The sequence below is a fragment of the Physeter macrocephalus genome, chromosome 9 (genome assembly GCF_002837175.3).
Source record: "Physeter macrocephalus isolate SW-GA chromosome 9, ASM283717v5, whole genome shotgun sequence".
Classification (NCBI taxonomy): domain Eukaryota; kingdom Metazoa; phylum Chordata; class Mammalia; order Artiodactyla; family Physeteridae; genus Physeter; species Physeter macrocephalus.
In genome coordinates, this window is record NC_041222.1 from 53,510,566 (window position 1) to 53,532,570 (window position 22,005).

Genomic DNA, 22,005 nt, shown 5'->3' on the forward strand with positions numbered 1-22,005 from the left:
TTAAACAAGCTGTGTAATTTTAATTTGATATTATGCCGTTAAAAATTTAGTAATTTTATGATAACTTTCTATTCCATCTATTATGTAGTTAAAATCTTCTCCTTCCACCTGTCAAAATGTTTTAAGGAATGTTTGTGTATTTGAACAAAACCAAGAGCTGTAAAAATGCCTACATGAAATACCTTTAGCCTAAATATTATACAATGAAGTAGAAACTGCATCATAGTACATTATGGTCCAGGGAGCAGGATAAGGAAAGATCTTAATGGATTTTCCAAGGGTTTCGTCAGGCTTATTTGGACTGTATCATATATGACAGTGGGCACCCGAAGAGCATTACTTTTGTCTTTTGGAATAAATATTATGCATGAATCTTACCAAATTTTAGCATTTCTTTCTCAGCAATGTGATCTTTGCAAGTTCCTTAAACTGCTTTGCACACGAATTGTGAGGATCAGTGGAAATCATTTATTTAAAGCACATAGTAGTAAGCGCTCATTAAACATTGCTTTCTGTTATTTCATTATTAGCATTATTATTATGCCTTCTCAAAGACCACTGGGACCGAATGTATGGGTAGTATTCAGAAAGCATTTAGCAAAAGATAAAAATAATAATATCTGACATCTATTCAAGGAGCAAAATGTTCCAAGAACTGTACAAAGAGCATGAACTTATTTAATGCTATCATCAATCCTATTCCATTTCCAATTGCACATGAAGAATCTGAGCCTCTGAGAGATGAAGCAACTTGTTCAAGGTTGCATGTAGAAATGGCAGGGCTGGAATTTAAACCCAGGCCATTTAGAGTTAGAGTCATACTCTTAACTAATATCCTGTACTGTCCCTTGATAACAAAATTCAACTGTCCATATAGAAACCATGTGGGTTAAAATGCCATGTAGGACAGATAGATAAGGAATACCAACATATGGATGAAGAAAGAATAGATATATTTCCTTTAGTCACATTTGACTCATGGCTTTCACCAATAAAAAGTGAAGAGGAATTAGAAATTAAATACTAGAATTTTACTATCAAAGGTACAAGTGCTACATATAATTAGGGTGTGATTTACTTATGACTAAATAACCTGTATAGTTAGCTGCATAGAATTTCCATGCTATTGGGTGTATTCTGTCACAATGAATTCATCTTTTCTTGTTTTGTTTTGCTTTACTATAGAAATAAAGCATATATATACAATAAAAAATATATTACATATCATGTACATATATTACATAATAAATATAATATCCTAAGTTAAAAATATTTCTTTTAAAATATTGATTTAATAATCTACTATGTACCATCATACCCCTGACAATCACAATCATTATTCTGATGTCTCACTAGAGGAATAATGTCTCTATTATTTATAAAGTGTCACATTATTTTATAAATATGTTATTTATAAAATGTCACATTATTGCACTTGGTACAGGGTGTATCTATATTTGTTATTCTGTCTTTCTTTTTCCTAGATACCCTTTTCTAAGTACTCACACAAATAAACACCCTTATATGAAGAGAGTTCAAAATGGCTAAGTAGGAAGACATGGAACTCTATCTCTCCTCACAAACACACATCTACATATGAAGCAATTCTCACTGGCAGAAAACTAACTGGCAGAAAGACTTGTACAACAAAGGCTTTAAGAAAGATTCACATGCAATCAAGTAGGTAGGGAAGAGAATGATCAGATCAGGACCTGTGCACCTGGGAAGGGTCAGAGAAGATGAGGGGTGGATTACAAGGGTAGAGATCTTCCATGGGGTTGAGAGGTTCGAGTCACGTATTGGACACCCCAGCCCTGGGTCTGACACCAGAAAGACGAGTCCCCATACCTGGTTAGAAAACCAGTAGGATTAACAGGAGGGCTGTAAGAAACCTAGAATCTTCCTGTGAAGAGTGCACACACACACTTTCTCACTCCCGAAACAATGTAGAAAAAGCAGGTTGAAGCTGCATGCGACTCTGGTCAGTTCCCCATGACTGCTTTGGTTCATGTCACAGCTTATGCTGAGCACCTACTCTGCCCCACTTGCTTTGCAAAACAGCTCCACATAATGGCAATGGCTGCCTTGGCTAAGGGGAGTACTCAGCTGTGAGGGATGGTGCCAGCCTGGACCTGATGGCATCTGATGAGGTGGGAGCAGCAATTACTGCTGTTTATAGAGGTGGAGTGTCAGAAATGGGCTGGAACTCTGACTGGGGCTGGGGCAGTCACAGCCTGTGCTTCTCTGGGGTGAGGGTGCCAGTGCTGGAATGGGGGAGAGCACACACTTAGAGAGAATGGAGCTAACTTGAACCCCAAATCAAGGCTTCTGCTCCAGCAACTTGGGGCCTGCTGCTGTCCCTAATAGGGTGATGTTGGCCACTAAGCAGAGCAGAAGCCCCAGCCACACCTGGCTCCAGCTCTAGTCCCACCATCTCCAGCCCCACCTGCTACTAAGGTGATAGCTGTCAGCACACCCTGGGCAAAGATGTGACTTATGTTAACATTATATCCAGGTCACCCACCAAAGCCACTAGGCACACACAGACTGTATAGGGATGCTCCCACATAAGGACAACCCTACAAGACTAGAATAGATAACGGTTTCACCTAATTTCATAGAGACAGAGAAAGTTGAGCAAAATGAGAAGACACAGGAATGTGCTTCAGTTGGAAAAAAAAAAACAAGAGAAAACCTCTGAAAAGACAATTAGTGAAACAAAAATAAATAATTTACCAAATAAAGTGTTCAAAGCATTAGTAATCACAATGCTAACTGAATTAGGAAAAAAGAATAGACGAACACAGTGATCATTTTATCAAGGAACTGGAAAATATAAAAAAGAACCAATCAGAACTGAAAAATTTAATAACTGAAATGAAAAACACAATAGGAGGAACTAATAGCAAAGTAGGTGATACAGAAGAGTGCATCAAGTATCTATCTGGAAGACAGAATAATGGAAGTCACTCAATGAGAAAAGCAAAAAGAAAAACAAATTAAAAAAAAATTAGAACAATTTAGGGGAACTCTGGTAAAATCAAGCATAAAACATTTGCATTATAGTGGACCCAGAAGGAGAAGGGAAAAAAAATGGTTGGAAATGTATTTAATAAAATTATGGCTAAAAACTTCCCAAACCTGAAGAAGGAAACAGATATCCAGGTACAGGAAGTATGGAGGGTACCAAACAAGATGAACCTAAAGAGACCCACACCAAGACATATCATAATGAAAATGGGAAAACTTAAAGATAGAAAGAGAATTCTAAAGGCACCAAGACAAAACAAGGAATCATATACAAGGGAACCCCCACAGGGCTATCAGCTGATTTCTCTGCAGAAACATTGCAGTTGAGAAGGCATGATATATTTAAAGTGCTGAAAGTGAAAAAAGTGCAACCTAAGACATTCCACCTGGCAAGATTATAATTCAGAATTGAAGGAGAGATGAAAAACTTCTCAGACAAGCAAAAACTAAGAGTTCATCAATACTAAACCTACTCTAAAAGAAATGTTAAGGGGTCTTCTCTAAGTGGAAAAAGAAGGCTACAAGAAGATGTAAATATCTATATGAAGAAATGCCCCTATTAAAAGCAAATATATAGTAAAGGCTGAGGATCAACCACTTAAGTAAGCTAGTATGAGATTAAAAGACAAAAAATTATAAAATCATCTTTAACTATATAAGCAGTGAAGGAAAATACATGAAGATGTAAAATATGACAACAAAACCAAAAAATGTGGGGGAGGAGAGTAAGAAATGTAGATTGTTTACAATATATTTGAACCTAAATGAATACCAGTTTAAAACAAGTAGGTATAGTTATACATCAACATATATGAACTGCATGGTAACCACAAATCAAAAACCTACAATAGATACCAAGAACACAAGCATACTACTAAAGAAAATCATCAGACCACAAGGGAAGAAGTGATTGGATAAAAAATCAAGACCCATCTATACGGTGCTTACAAGAGACTCATTCCAGAACTAAAGATGCACACAGACTGAAAGTAAGGGAATGGAAAAAGATACTTTATGCAAATGGAAACAACAAGAAATCAGGGGTAGCAATACTCATCTCAGACAAAGTAGACTCTAAAACAGTCTATAACAAAAGACATAGAAGGGCATTACATAATACAGGGATCAATACAAGAGAATGTAACACTCATTAACATATATGCACATAATACAGGAGAAACTAAATATATAAGGCAAATATTAACAGACATAAAGGGAGAAATTGACAATAATACAACAATAGTAGGGGATTTTAACACCTCACTTACATCAGTGGACAGATCATCCAGACAGAAAATCAATAAGGAATAGGAGGCCTTAAATGAGACTTAAGACCAGTTGGACTTAATAGATATATGCAGGACATTACAGAAAAAAACCAGCAGAACAGACATTATTTTCAAGTGTACATGGAACATTCTCCAGAATAGATCACACGCTAGGCCACAAGAGGATAGTAATTATAGCAAGCATTTTTTCCAGCCACCATTATATGAAAGTAGAAATCAATTACAGGAAAGAAAAATGGGAGAAAACACAAACATGTGGAGACTAAACAACACAGTATTAAAAAACCAAAAATTCAAAGAAGAAATCAAAGAGAAAATCAGAAAAAACCTCAAGACAAATGAAAATGGAAACACAACTTTCCAATATCCATGGGATGCAGCAAAACCAGTTCTAAGAGGGAAGGTTATAGTGATACAGCCTACCTTAAGAAACAATAAAAAATCTCAAACAACCTAACTTTCCATCTAAAGGATCTAGAAAAAGAACAAAAAAAGCCCAAAGTTATCAGAAAGAAGGAAATAAGAAAGATCAGAGAGGAAATAGATGAAATACAGACCAAAATAATAATAATAATAATAATAATAAAGATTAATGAAACAAAGAGATGGCTTTTTGAAAAGATGAAAAATTTGATAAACTTTTAGCCAGGCTTATCAAGAAAAAAATAGTGAGGACCAAAATAAACAAAATAAGAAATGAAAGAGGATAAATAACAACCAATATCACAGAGATACCTAAAAATCATAAGAAAATACTACAAATGGTTATGTCAACAAATTGGACAACCTCGAAGAAATAGAAAAATTTCTAGAAACATACAACCTGCTAAGACTGAAACAGTAAGAAATGTACAATCCAAACAGACTGATCAGTAGTAGTGAAACTGAATTGGTAATAAAAAAATGCTCCTGGCAAACAAAAGTCCAGGACCAGACAGCTTCACAGAGAAATTCTAACAAACATATAAAGAAGAGTTAATACCTATCCTTCTCAAACTATTCCCAAAAATTGAAGAGGAGGGAACACTCCAAACTTCATCCTATGAGGCCTCCATTACCCTGATACCAAAACCAGAAAAGGATCCTACAAAAAAAGAAAATTACCCACCAATTTCTCTGATAAATATAGATGAAAAAATCCTCAACAAAATATTAGCAAATTAAATTCAACCTATATAAAAAGGATCATACAGCATTATCAAGTAAAATTTATTCTAGGGAAGCAAGGATGGGTTAATACAAATCAATCAATGTGATATACCTCATTAACAATAGGAAGGTTAAAAATCCCATGACCATCTCAATAGACAATAGAAAAAGCATTTGACAAAATTCAACATCTATTCATGATAAAAACTCTCCTTAAAATTTATATAGAGGGTAAACATCTCAACAAAACAAAGGTCATTTATAACTAACCCACAGCTAACATTATACTCAACTGTGAAAAGGTGAAAGCTTTTCCTCTAAAATAAGAAACAAGACAAGGATGCCCACTTTTAACACTTCTACTTAACATGGGATTGGAAGTCAAAGTCATAGAAATCAGACAAGAAAAAGAAATAAAAGGCATCTACAATGGAAGAAAGAAGTAAAACTATCACTATTTGCAAACAACATGATAGTATATATAGAAAACCCTAAAGTCTCCACCAAGAAACTATTAGAACTAATATATGAATTCAGTAAGGTTGCAGGATAAAAGATTAATATACAGAAATCTGTTGCTTTTTGTACACTAATAATGAACTTTCAAAAAGAGAAAGCAAGAAAACAATCCTCTTGAAAATCGCATCAAAAATAATAAAATAATTTGGAATAAACTTAAGCAAGGAAGAGAAAGACCTATACTCTAAAAACTAAAAAACACTGATGAAGGAAATTGAAGATGATACAAAGAAATGGAAAGATATCCTGTGTTCTTAGATTGAAATAATTAATGCTGTTAAATGTCCATCTGACCCAAAGCAATCTACAGATTTAATGCAATCTCTATCAAAATGTCAAGACATTTCTCAGAGAATTAAAACAAATAATCCTAAATTTTACATGGAACCATAAAAGACCCTGAATTGCCAAAGCAATGTTGAGAAAAAAGAACACATCTGGAGGTATCATACTCCCTAACTTCATACTATACTACAAAGCTACAAAACAGCTGGTATTGGTACAGAAACAGACACATAGATCAAAGGAACTGAAGAGAGAGCCCAGAAATAAACCCACACAAAGGAGGCAAGAATATACAAGTGAGAAAAGACAGTCTGTTCAATAAGTGGTCCTAGGAAAATAACTACATTTAAAAGAATGAAATTAGTATATTTTCTCACACCTTATAAAAATAAATTAAAAATCGATTAAAGACCTAAATGTATGACCTGAAACCATAAAACTCCTGGAAGAGAACATAGGTGAAATATTCATTGACAAAAATCATGGAAATATTTTTTTGGATCTGTCTCCTGAAGCGAAAAAAACAAAAACAAAAACAAATGGGGCCTAATGGAACTTAAAAGCTTTTGCACAGCAAAGGAAATAGTCAGCAAAATAAAAAGACAACTTTCTGAATGGGAGAAAATACTTGCAAATGATATGACCAATAAGGGCTTAGTATCCAAAATATATAAACAGTTCATACAACTCATATCAAAAAAACAAAACAACCCAATCCAAAAAATGGGCAAAAGACTTGAAAAGACAGATGGCCAACAGGTACAGGAAAAGATACTGAACAAAACTAATTATCAGTGAAATTCAAATCAAAACCACAATGAGATATCATCTCATACCTGTCAGAATGACTATCACCAAAAAATCTACAAATAACAAATGTTGGTGAGGATGTGGAGAAAAGGAAATTCTTTCACACTGTTGGTGGCAGTGCAAATTGGTGCAGGCACTACAGCAAAACAGTATGGAGGTTCCTCAAAAAACTCAAAATAGAATTACCATATGATCCAGCAATTCCACTCCTGGGAAAACAGTAATTCGAAAAAATACATGCACTCTAATGTTCACAGCAGTATTATTTATAATAGCCAAGATATGGAAGCAACATAACGTCCATCAACAGATGGCTGGAAAAAAAGATGTGGTGTGTGTGTGTGTGTGTGTGTACAATGGAATATTATTCAGCCATTAAAAAGAATGGAATCCTGCCATTTGCAACAATGTGGAGGGATCTAGAGGGTTATGATTAGTGAAATAATTCAAAGACAAATACTCCATGTTATCCCATATACATGGAATCTAAAAAATAAAACAAATGAATGTAACAAAACAGAACAGACTCACAGATATAAAGAACAAAGTACTGGTTACCAGTGGGGAGAGGTAAGTGGAGGGCCAATATATGGATAGGTGTTTGAGAGATACAAATTACTATGCATAAAATAAATAAGTGACAATGATGTATTGTACAGTACAGAGAAACATACCTATTATTTTGTAATAACATTAGATGGAATATAATCTATAAAATTATTGAATCACTATGTTGTACACCTGAAACTAATATAATATTGTAAATCAATTAAACTTCAATTAAAATATAAAGAAGCATATACAAAACCCAACAACAACAAAAGAACACATTTAAGAAGTGGTTTTTTTTTCCTTTTATTCATCGTATTCAATTGCACATTACATCTACAGAGTTAAGTCAGTTGCCTAATGTTGTGAGTATTATAAAACCACAGAAAAACTTATATTATGCAGGTAATGTTTAACCCATTTTATATTTTTTTAAACCACATTAAATAGTTTGGAAATATATTTTCCTCAAAAATGGAAAAGTGGTCACAGAAAATTTTAGTGACCTGACCAAAGGCACTAAGCAACTCTGGGTTGAAACAGAACTCAGCCCAAAATGTCAAATGTCTGGCCTACTTCTCTCTTTTCAGGGCAACAGGCTGAAAGCAGTAATGATATGTATTAGCAGCCCAATGCATGAATGCTTGAAGCAAAACACGTTCTTGTGGTGCCACAATCTTTTTAAAGCAGTTTTATCCACACTAAAATGAACAACAAAGGGAACATGGACTCTAGTCCCACGAGAGCCATGTTTTCTAATGTTTCTATTAGAAATGAACTCTGCCTTCAACTCCCCATAGCAATATTATTATGAACATGATTTTATGTGGATAAATACTACTATATTTCAGCTACACTGTGGGTTAAATAGGCTTTTGTGAGCTGCACTGCAGATATCCTCACCTCATATACTGTTGCTACAATAGAAAAATGAATTCTGACTCCAAGCTAAAAATTTTAAAAAAGACATTTCATTGACATGGAAAATATATCCTAGTAAAGTCCTTTTAATTCCTCAAGGCTGAAAATTTGACCATGATGGCTTTGGAGTAGAAATTGGTATTTTCTTCTCATAAGTGCCACATATGGATATTTATCCCCATAATTTATCTTTAAAATAGTTTCAGAATACATTAGGCTGAGACATAAAATAGTTAATATTTGACCTACAAAAGTGGCTATTTTATATGGTGCAATTTAATACGCAGATATGAACCAGCCCAACTCTCCATTCTTTATTGAAAACCTTTTCTCTATTTCCCATTATATGATAGAAACACCAAAGCATATCCAGTTGTATACTATTTTGAACATTTTGATTAATTTTATTTTCATTCAATCACTATTTATTTAGCATCTCTTATGTGCCAGGCACTTTCTTTCTTTCTTCTTTTTTTGTTTAATAAAAGTAAAACACATTTATAGCAGATGTGTTAAAATACAGAAACATAAATAATAAAGGTCATTAATAACTTCAGAAATACTACTGATAATTTTGTAATTTACTGGTTTTAGAAATATATGTGCTTAAAATGGGATCATGATATATATTCAGTTATAATTTTTAATTATTTATATTATATCTTTCCTGTATCATGAACTACTCTTAGCATACAGACATTTCAATGACTGATAGTCTCCCATGGTATGTTTGCACCAACACTATGCAATTCTACTCTAGCTTTGGGATAGTTGGTTGTTTCTGATTTCTCTCTGCAACATGATGAAATGTGTAGTCTTGCATATAAAAGTTGCATGCATCTCTGATTCAAACCGTAAGAATATATTTTCTTAGAAATGGACTTTCTGGGTTAAAGAGCAAATCCACCTTAATTTTTTTCCAATTAGAAATATCTTCTGTATTATTTTAAAAAGGACATATTCATTGCAAAACCCCCAAATAATACAGAAGCATGTTAACTATGGGAATAGTCAGAGAGATGCAAAGTTGCAACATTGCTGGCTTTGAAGATGGAGGAAGGGGCCTCAGCCAAGGAATGTGGGCAGCTCTAGAAGCTGGAAAAGGCAAGGTAACAGATTCTCCCCCAGAGTCTCCAGAAAGGAACCAGGCCCTGCTGACACCTTGAATTTTTAGCCCAGGTGACCCATTTTGGACTACTGACTGTAAGATGATAAATTTACATTGTTTCAGTTACTAAATTTGTGGTATTTTGTCATGACACAATAATTTGTGGCAATTTGTGAATAATGCATTTGTTTATCCATGCACTTTTTTTGATAGACATTTGTGGTTTTTTTCTAATTCTGTGTGTAATAAAGAAACTTGCTATTAACATTAGTGTGCAAATCTTGTATGAGTATATACTTTTATTTCTCTTGGTTGAATTCATGGGAGCTACAATCACCCATTTCTGTGGTAATTGGGTATATAACTCTTACTGAAGAATGCACAAAATTTGTAGCATTTTACAATCCCCACAAAATAAACGAGAGCTCCAACTGCTCACATCTTCACTAACACGTGGTCTCATCAGACTTGAAATTTTAGTCATTCTAATGAGTGTGAAGTGTTATCACAATTTTTTAAACAGTTTTAATAAGATATAGTTCACATAAAACTAACTCATTTGAAATGTACAATCACAGATTTTAGCATATTCAAAAGATGTGCAACCATCACTACAATCAATTTAGAACATTTGCATCAGGACTTCACTGGTGGCACAGGGGTTAAGAATTTGCCTGCCAGTGCAGGGGACACAGGTTCGATCCCTGGTGGGGGAAGATCCCACATGCTGCAGAGCAACTAAGCTCATGCACCACAACTACTGAGCCCGCATGCCGCAACTACTGAAGCCCGTGCACCTAGCGCCCGTGCTCTGCAACAAGAGAAGCCACCACAATGAGAAGCACATGCACCACAATGAAGAGTAGGCCCTGTTCGCCACAACTAGAGAAAGCCTGTGTGCAGCAACGAAGACTCAACACAGCCAAAAATAAATAATAAATAAAATAAATAAATTTTTAAAAAAGAACATTCGCATCACTCCAAATAGAAACTCTGTACCTATTAGCACTTACTCCCATTGTTGTTCCAAATCCTCTACTCCCAACCACCACCCAAACACAGACAACTAATCACCTATTTTCTATTTTTATAGATATGTTTATTCTGGATGTTCATATAAATGGAATCATACAATATGTGGTCTTTTGTTATGTGTTTATTTCACTGAGAATACTAATTTCAATTTTTATCCACATTGTAGCATATATCATTACTTAATTCCTTTTTATTGCTGAGTAACAGTCCATTGAATAAATATACCTTATGTAATTTATCCATTCATCAACTGAGAGTTGTTTCCAAATTTTACAATTACAAATAACATTGCTATGAATATTTGTGAACAAGTTCTTGTTGGGATGTATGTTTTCATTAATATTGGATATATGCTAGGAGTGGAATTTCTAGGTCATACGGTAACTCCAAGTTGTTTTGAAAAGTGGCTGCATCATTTCACATTCCTACCAGCAATGAATGAATGTTCCAGTTTTTCCATATCCTTGTCAATACTTGCTATTATTATTATTTTTGAATGATAGCCATTCTAGTTGGGTGTGAAGTACTATCTCTTTGTGATGTTGGTTTACATTAATCTGTTCACTAATGATGTTGAAATATATTTACATGTGCCAATTTGCCATTTGTATACCTTCTTTGGGGAAATGTCTTTTTCAATCATTTGCTTATTTTTCAGTTGGGTTATTTGTATCGTTATTGTTATTTATTTATTCTGGCTACAAGTTCCTTGTCATATATATTATTTGCAAATGTTTTCTACCATTCGTTATGCTGTGTTTTCATTTTCTTCACTGCGTCCTTTGGAATACAAAAGTTTTTAATTATGCTGAAGTCAACTTTATCTTCATTTTGGTCACTTGTGCTTTTCATTACTATTAGTTTGGCAGTAAGTTTTAAAGTCAGGAAATGTGAGTTCTCCAGATTTGCTCCTTGTTTTCAAGATTGTTTGGCTATTTTTCATCTTTTGAATTTCAATATGAATTTTAGGATTATATTGTCAATTCAGCAAAAGAAGCCAGATGGAATTTGGTAGTAATTGTCTTGAATCTAGAGAATAATTTGGGCAATACTGTCATTAAAACAATATTGCCTTCTGAAAAATGCACATGTAATATCTTTTCATATATTTAAATCTTCTTTAATGTCTTCAATAATGTTTTTTTGTTTTCAATGTACAAATCTTGTACTCTTGCTTAATTTATTTCTAAATATTTTATTTTTCATGGTATTATAAATAGAATTGATTTCCTAATTTCATTTTTGTGTTATTCATTGCTAGTGTATAGAAAATACAATTGATTTTTGCACTCTGCCCTTGTACTCTAAAAGCTTGCTGAACTTGTTTATTAGTTCTAATAGTTTTTATTGGATTCCTTAGGATTTTCAATATATAAGATCAAGTCATCTGCAAATAGATATATTTTTATTCCTTCCTTCCTTCCCAATATTGATGCCTTTTATTTCTTTTTCTTGCCTAACTGTCCTAGCTAGAACTTCAGTACAATGCTGAATAAAAATAGTGAGAGCCGGTATCATTGTCTTGTTCCTGAATTTAAGAGGAAATCATTCAGTCTTCACCATTAAGTATAATGCTAGTTATGGATTTTTTATAGATGCCCTATGTCAGGTTGAGGAAGCTCCCTTGTATTCCCAGTTTTTTAGTGTTTTTATACTGAAAGGGTGTTGGACTCTTTTAAATACTTTTTCTGCATTTGCTGATATGATCATGTGGTTTTTGTCCTTTATTCTATCAATATTGAGTATTACTCTGATTTATTTCCAAATGTTAAACCAACAAAGCATTTCTGGGATAAAATACACTTGGTAATGGTATACAATCTTTTTAATATAATACTGTATATGATATGCTGTTTTTCCTTTTTTTTTAAGAAAATTGCATCCAGATTCACAAGGGATATTGGTGTATGATTTTTCTTTCCTGTTACATATTTGTCTGGTTTTGGTGTTAGAGTAACACTGGCCTCACAGGATGAGTTGGTAAGTGTTTCCTCCTCTTCTATTTTTTATGGAAGAGTTTGTGATGGATTGGTGTTAATTCTTTTTTAAATGTTAAGTAGAAATCACCAGTGAAGCCATATCGGCCTGGCTTTTCTTTGTGGGGAATTTCTTTCTTTTTTTTTTTTTTTTTTTAACATCTTTATTGGAGTATAATTGCTTTACAATGGTGTGTTAGTTTCTGCTTTATAACAAAGTAAATCAGCTGTACATATACATATGTTCCCATATCTCTTCCCTATTACGTCTCCCTCCCTCCCACACTCCCTATCCCACCCCTCTAGGTGGTCACAAACCACAGAGCTGATCTCCCTGTGCTATGTGGCTGCTTCCCACTAGCTATCTATTTTACATTTGGTAGTGTATATATATCTATGCCACTCTATCACATTGTCTCAGCTTACCCTCCCCCCTCCCAGTGACCTCAAGTCCATTCTCTAGTAGGTCAGCGTCTTTATGTGGGAAATTTCTTAATCACAATTTCAATATTTTTACTTCTCTTGAATCTATTCAGATTTTCTATTTTTTTCTTGACTCAGAATACCAAATTCTGTGCCCTACCAGGAATTTGTCCATTTCATCTGAGCTATCTAGTTTGTTGGTATACAATTGCTCACAGTATTGTTATAATCCTTCTCATTCTGTGACACTAGTAGCAACGTCCCCTCTTTCTTATTTTAGTAATTTGAGGCTCTCCTATTTTTTTTCAGTCTGTAAAAAGGTTTATCAATTCTATTTACCTCTGCAGGAGCTACTTTTGGTTTTGTTCATTTTTTCTATTGTTTTTCTAGTATTTATTTCATTTATTTCTACCCTATCTTAAAAATGATTTCTTTTTTGCTCATTGCTTTTGTTTTAGTTTCACTTCTTTCTCTAGTTTCTTAAGGTAGAAGGTAAGGTTACTGATTTGAAATTGTTCTTCTTTTCAAATATAAGATGTTTAATGATATAAATGTCCCTCTAAGCTCTTCTCTATCTATATCTCACAGTTTGGGTATATTCCATGCTTGCTTTCACCCATTGCAAAGTGTTTTCTAAATTTTTCTTTTTTTAAATTTAGGAATATGTTGTTGAATTTCCATTTTTCTGGGAATGTCCCACTATTTCTTCTGTTTTTGATTTCTAATTAATTCCATCTTCTTTAGAGAACACACTTCATCTGATTTCAATCATTTTAGATTTATTGAGACTTGTTTTATGACCAAGAATATGATCTCTCCTGGAAAAGGTTCCAAATGTTCCCGGTCTTGAGAAAATTGTGTACTGTCTTGATTTGGGGTGAAGTGTTCTATCTATGCCTGCTAGTGTTGCAAAGTTTACTATAACTTGCTCATCTTCTGTCTAGTTATATTTAAGCACCAATGAAAGTGGGGTGTTAAGGACTTCAACTATTACTGTTGAATTGTGTATTTCTTCCTAGATTCTGTCAGTTTTGCTTCATGTATGTTTTGGGAGCTCTGTTTTTAGGTGGATGTATGTTTATAACTATTATACATATCTAGTGGATTGACCCTTATGCCATTATGAAATGTCCCTCTTTATCTCTAGTAACACTTTTTTAAAAAAAAATGTCTATTTTATGTGATACTAGTATAGCCACTGCAACTTTGATATATTATGTTTGCATGAATATATTTTCCCATCCTTTTGTTTTCAAGCTACTTGTGTCTCTGAATCTAAAATGTGTCCATAGTAGACGAAATATAGTTGGATCTTGCTTTTCTATCCTGTCTGTCAATTTCTGCCTTTGATTACACTGTTTAATCCATTCACATTTTATGCTATTATTGATAACTCTGGATTTATCTCTGTCATTTGCCTTTCTGTTTTCTTTACGTCTTGTGTAATTTTTGTTCCTTGGTTCCTCCTTTATTACTTTTTTTGCATTTAAGGAATATTTCCCAGTGTAATATTTTAATCTTTCATGATTCTTCCCAATATTTTTGTGTCAATTTCTTAGTGAGTCCTCTAGAGCATACTCATTTATCTTATGAGAATCCACTTCAAATTTATACTAAATTAATTGCAATGAGCTATAGAAATGTTAGTCCTTTATAACTCGATTCCCCCTTTTCTTGTGCTGTTTTGGTTACATACATTGTCTCTATATGTGTTACAAATCCAACCATATACTGTTATAATTATTAACTTATATAATGTTATATCTTTTTAAAAGCTGATAGAGAAAAATAGCATATCTGATTATACTAACCTTCTTATTTACCATTTCTAATTCTCTTCATATGTTTCTGTGGATTCAAGTTAATTATCCGGTGTCATTTCCTTACTCAAATACAGCTTTGTTCCCACTCACCTCCTTTGTGCTATTATATAATTATATACACATTATATTATGCAAAAGCTTTTTAATCAGTTGACATAAAAGGAGAAGAAATATGCAATTATTATGTCTTTTAAAACTACCTACTAATTACTTTTACCAGTGCTTCTATTTTTTCATGTGGATTTGAATTATTTTCTGGTATCTCTTGCTTTCAGCCTAAAGAAGTTCCTTTAATATGTTTTGTAAAGCATTTCTGCTAGAAACAAACGTCTCCCCACCCCCCATACACACACACACACACACACACACACACACACACACACACAATCCAAGGATGTCTTTTTTTTTTGCCTTCATTTTAAAATATTAAACATTTTATTTGAGAGAATTGCAGATTCATATGTAGTTGTAAGAAATGATACAGGAATCTACTGTGTTCCCTTTACTAAGGTTCTCCTAGTGGCTGCATTTTGCAAAACTACAGTATAATACCAAAACTAGCTGTTGACAGTGATACAGTCAAGATACAGAAAAATTATTTCACCACAATGTTCCCTCATGTTGCCCTTATATAGCCACTCACCCTTGCCTCCTCTTTAACCCTTTACAAACACTGACCTGTAATCTGGTTCTACCATTTTGTAATTTCAAGCATGTTATATAAATAGAATCACACAGTATGTAACCTTTCGAGAACTTTGAGATTGGCTATTTTTCCTCAGCAAAATTTTCTGGAGGTTATAGGTTCTTTTCTGTATTAATAGTCATTCCCTTTACTTTATACTTTGAATAATATTCCATAGTATAAATGTACCACAGTTTAATTATCTACAAGTGAAAGACATCTGAGCTGTTTCCAAATAAAGCTGCCATAAATATTTGTGTACAGGTTTTTGCATGAAGATTTCAGCATTCTTTGGGATAAATGCTCAAGGGTCCTATTGCTAGGCTATATATGATAGTTTTATATATACTTTATTGAGACATTTCCAGACTGGTGGTACCATTTTATATTCCCATAAGAAAAGTATGAGTGATCTAATTTCTCCTCATTTTTACCAGCATTTGGCGTTGTCATATCTATTCAAAAATTACATCTATCCAATATTATGCAATATACAAAAGGCTATTCATCAAATGCACTGTAATTTTAAGTTTGACATTTATGTTTGCATCTTCATTATTATCTGCTCTATTTTGATATAATCAATTGCTTGTTGAAGCATGACAGTGAATGAGAAATTTTCTAAATTGTTATGTTACTTGTATGTCAGAAAGATATTCATACTGATTCATTGAGCAGGGGTCAGCAAACTACGGCCTGCAGGACACAACTGGCCTGTGACTTATTTTTACAAAGCAAGTTTTACTGGAACAGAGTCATTCCCATTTGCTTACATATTATCTATAGTTTTCTCTATGTTGCAAAAGCAGAGTTGAGTAATTGCAACAGAGACCTTCTGACCAACAAGATGAAATATTTACTATCTGGCCCTTTATAGAAAAAAATTGCCAACCCCTGCTTTAGAAGATATTTTCTTTGAAATGCAATATCTTTCCTATAGTTGATAGTATTTCTCTGTTAAACAGAGGGACTGGTTCCAATATTGGAAATGATATTATGAAATTTCTCTCTGAATCTGTGAAACTAAGCTAGTGTTAAAAGAAAATAATTTAGATTTATTTTGCTATTTTGCATATCAGTTATCAAGTAATGGGTAAAGAATGGGACTAAGAATAGAATCAGAGTTAGGAACAGTCATGACAGTGATCTTTAGCTTTCTACTAAGAATGTTCCTCATTAATTTACCCAGGATTTACCTACAGCAGTACCTAAATCTTTGCTAGACTATAATTAGGAGCCAGCCACATAATATCCCTGTTCTGTCCTAACATGACCAAATCCAAGCTGGGAGCAAACTGAAGTTTTGATTCTTAGGTTGATGTAGAAACTTATATATTCCTGATTGTCAAGGGCCTAAATTCCATCCTTCTCTTGACATATCTGAATTAAGATTCCTCTTCTACCTACGTTCCCAGGCCTACTTCCTTCATATTCAGGTATTAAGGGGATGAATTGATTATGACTTTTCTAGCTTCTAGTGCTGTCTTTACTTTTTAAAATTCAATTTAAAAACTATGTTGATAATTTTAATGGGAATACCGGAATGAGTAGGAGAAGAATACAACCTTAGGTTACCATCTTCCCATAAGTCAACTGAATATTATTAAGAGGAAAGGAGGGGCTTCCCTGGTGGCGCAGTGGTTGAGAATCCGCCTGCCGATGCAGGGGACACGGCTTCGTGCTCCGGTCTGGGAAGACCCCATTTGCCGCGGAGTGGCTAGGCCCGTGAGCCATGGCCGCTGAGCCTGCGCGTCCGGAGCCTGTGCTCCGCAACGGGAGAGACCACAACAGTGAGAGGCCCGCGTACCGCAAAAAAAAAAAAAAAAGAGGAGAGAGGGAGAGGAAGAGAAAGGAAACTGCCACTTTTATAAATGGTAAAAAATAAAAGAATAAAAAAGAGCAGTAATAGTAAATAAGCAACCCTGGAAATAAAGTGATATCCAGGGGCCTCTGACAACAAAGCCTAGGGCAGACATAACCAGGTAGGGGTTCAGATAGAACACAGAAGAAGTGGCATCGTCTCAGTGTTCATTTTTGTATCTCTTGTGCTTCATATCAAAGCTCATTTGACCTCAAAAGAAAAGGAAAACCCAAAGAGAAACATTTATCCTACAAGGAAAACCAAGCAAAATGCAGCTTCACAAGGCAAATCCCTTTTGTGCTCTAAAGAGTATCTTCAACAAAGAATGAAGCAAGCAATAAAAGTCAAGATTGTCTGCAGAGCTGGTTTGTTTTGCATATCCCAATTCAATCTCACTTTATCTCAAGGCACATAACAGATTTATGTACAATCATAAAACATTCACACCTGAGAAATAATCTCTATAGAACTTGTTTTCAATGATTTGGGGGTCATAGACCCTTTTGAGAATCTATAATAGCTACAGGGCTTCATTCCAGAAAAAAAAATTGCTTATAATTTCAGGGATTTCAAATATCTTGTAGTCCAATACTTGTTCTAAAGAAATTTTGTAAAAGAGCAAAAAATAAGGGAATTTGGTGCTGTTCATATTCTCATTGCAATGTTTTCTTTTTTAAACGATGGCATTGTTCTATAACGAACCACACAGAGATATTTCACTGATGTCTAGATTACTTAACAATGATGCCCTAAGTTGTTCGTTGTTATTTTTATTGTCTGTCTTAAATCTAGACCATCTTATTTTTTTTTTCCCACAGATGCCATAGGGAACCATAGACTCATTTGGTCCAGTTTTGCTGTATTTAAATTCTGACCACAGAGTGAAAATAGAAGGGGAAACAGATGATTAAATGTGATATCTAAATTAGTCCCCACATTCCAATTGAGCATTTCTCATCGTAATAACTTGAGGTGTTTTAAAGACTTCAAACAGAGCAGTTTGTATCTTAGATATAAATCATGTACAATTGCGCTCCGGTCATTAGCTGGAGTAAATCTGCCTTAGCCTTCTTTCTCTCAAAGACTGTGATACTGAATTACAGAGCTCAAACTGTAGAGGAACTTTATATGGATCTCATTTAATTCACAGACCTAAATCACTCATACTGTTTCTTTTAATGTATTTTTCACTTCTAACAAAACCTTTGCTCATCTTTACTGGCATTGCCATATGACAGTCTATGATTATCTCAAACCTGCTTTCAGAATAAGTTCCAACACCTCAATATGCTCATTAAGTCTTTCAATACTTTCTAATTTCTTAATTTTCCAGTTCCTATTATTTCCATAGGAAAGTACAGTTAAGGGGATAGAGGGCTGTCCAATGTCCTGATCTATTAATAAAGTAAAAACATCAGTGATGATAACTGTAATTATGGTGGCAGTCAACTCCTATTTCAATACAAAACTCTTTATATAACTTATATAATGCATATTAGCCCTACTCTCACAGTTATAGATATCACCCTCATACATATACAATATAAAGGTACAGGGTGGAGAAAAACTACCTTCTTCTGTAGCTATAGGTCTTTGTACTAATTATGATATCAGCCCTCTGAGAGACAGCTAAAATTGAAGTCAATCAGATGGAACTTTAGAACAGAACAACAGGTAGCAAATATTTATCTATTATTTTTTAGATTATCTAACCCGTCTGGTACACAAAATACCACCTAAATTTTTTTTCTTACTTTGAACACAAAGAAAAGAGTATATGATATTTACTCATAGAAATCCCATGTCTACAATCCCATGAACTCAAAGGTGAAAAACTGTATAAATAATATTGGTTTAGATGTTTATTACTCAAGACTCTTTTAGATAACAGTGATAAAATAAATTCAAAAGAGCTTAATTCAAAAAGCATAAATAAGTATGTAAACAAAGTGAACTATCGAAATTTTGGCTCAAATAATTTAAAAGTTCAGTTAAAGTATGATTTTAGACATGATTAGGTATAGGATTTCAAATAGTGTCATCATGACTCAGTTTTCCTCCTTCCATCTTTTGACCATGTGTTTTTATGTTTGCTCCACTTTCAGGTAGGTTTTCCTTTACTGAGAAAACATGTTCCCTGGACTCCATTCAGTCCTTCCAGAAATACCCAGTAGGAAAAGCAAATGAATGCAAACAGTCTCAAATAATGCAAACATATACACACACCCAAAACCCAATAAGCCAGAACTGAGTTTCACTGGGCTTCATTGGCCAGGTTTAGGTCATGCTCACTATTGGAGTTATGGGAGCAGAGTAAAGTTCAATAGAATTATATGAACTAAGATTTCTGAAGGGGTAATTACACAAGGAAAATAAAGATAATATTAATAAAAGAACAAGGAATGAATGTAGGCAGAGAAATCAGTAGATATCCACAACTGTTTCACTACCCCAGAAGTTTACTATCCTTACATTACTCACTTCTTAAACTATAAGTTAATATATAATGAATCATTCTAAGTTCCTTAAATGTGATATGTTCTTTCTGATCTCTGGACTATTGAACATTTTCTTTTCTTCATCAGGAATACATCCTCCTATTTTTCTTTGTGTGGTTGAAACTTAATTCTCTCTTGTGCATTAGTCTGGACATAGTTTTCTGGTACATTAGGTACTTACACTATGTACCTAATCCCATTTTACATCTCCTGCACTAGACTCTAGGCATTATGAAGGCAAAAGCAAAAAATTGTTGAAAAGAAAAAACATCGAGTAATCACCACAATACCTGGCAACAACATATGCTCAATAAATATTTGTTGGATGATGGATAAACTTACACATGCATGAAATTAAGCCAAACATTTCTCAAGTGCAAACTTAAAGTAAATAACAATATGAAGGATCTGAGGAGTAAAGAAAATGAAAGAGTATTTCTGAGCTCTTTTCCTTGAAAATAAGAATATGTGTGTTTTTCATACACAAACTTTCCTCAGGGTGCTTTAACATCTTGAATTCCCTACTATGATAAGTTTTTGAGATTTCCCTTTTATAAACTCATTACATATGCAATTATCTTAATATCTCTTTCATTACTAGAGTATACATTGTGTAAGTATAGGGATGTCACCTTTCTTAACCATTGCTACAAGCAACACCCAGCTGAGTGCTCAGCACAAAAGTGGATATTCAATAAATATTTCTTATCAGTGATGCATGAATCATTTAAGTAGCTGTTAAGTCACCAATACTTGGCCTTCCACTTTATGATCCCTGCAAACAGGAAGAGGTCTTAGGTAAATGGCCTGATCCATGACACTTAAAATCACTCTGATTTCAACAGGAAGACCCTTCTCTAAGCACAAGAGTCATGTGAAAAACAAAAACTCAGCTGTCTCAATACATTGTCGATAGTAAGTACTCTTGCATAGAATTTCTGTAATAGAAAACTTTTTCATCATGAACATGAATGCCACTTATTTTAAGACACAACAAAGCAGTCAAAACCCACCTACAAACATACCTTACACACACAGACACACAAATTTCATTCCCAATGAATTCCCCTGAGAAACAATTACAAATATATGGGTTTATTTCTGGGCTTTCCATTCTATTTCATTGGTGTTAAGTGTTCATTTTTATGTTATTGTCCTACCATTTTGATTAGTATAGCTTTGCAATATCATTTGAAATCAGGAAGTGTGATGCCTCCAGTTTTGTTTTTATTGCTAAAGATCACTTTGGCTATTCACAGTCTTTTTTGGTCCCATACAACTTTTAGAATTCTTTTTTTCTGTTTCTGTGAAAAATATCACTGGAATTCGGATAGGGTATTTTATTGAATCTGTACATTTTTTTGAGCATCTGACAAGTGGTTAATACACAAAATGTATAATGAACACATACAATTCAACAGCAAAAATAAGAACAAACAAACAAACAAACAAATAATCAGACTGAAAATGGGTAATGGATCTGAACAGACATTTCTCCAAAAGAGATATACTAATAGTCAACAAATATATGAAAAAGTGTTCAACATTTCTAATCATCAGGGAATGTAAATCAAAACCACAGTTAAGAAGTGAAGACCCAAGGGTACAGTATCAGTTTTACAAGATAACTAAGTTCTAGAGATCTACTATACAGCATAGTGCCAATAGCTAACAATATTATATTATGTACTCAAAATTTGGTAACTGGGTAGGTCTTATGATAAGTGTTCTTACCAAAAATAAATAAATAAATAAGTAAATAAATAAATAAAGGGGTGGGAGGAAACTGAGGGCAGTGATAGATATGTTTATGTCCTTGATGGTGGTGATGGCTTCACAGGTGTATAGCTGTTCTCAAACTCATCAAATTGTAAAATTAAACATGTACAGTTTTTTACATATCTATCATACTTCAATAAAGTAATTTAACTTATCAATGAATTCTACACTGAAAATTATAATAATTAAAGTCATTGATCTTGGATCAGAAAAAAAAATATGGACTTCACTATTCAAATCCACTTCACTCCAGTTATCACATAAA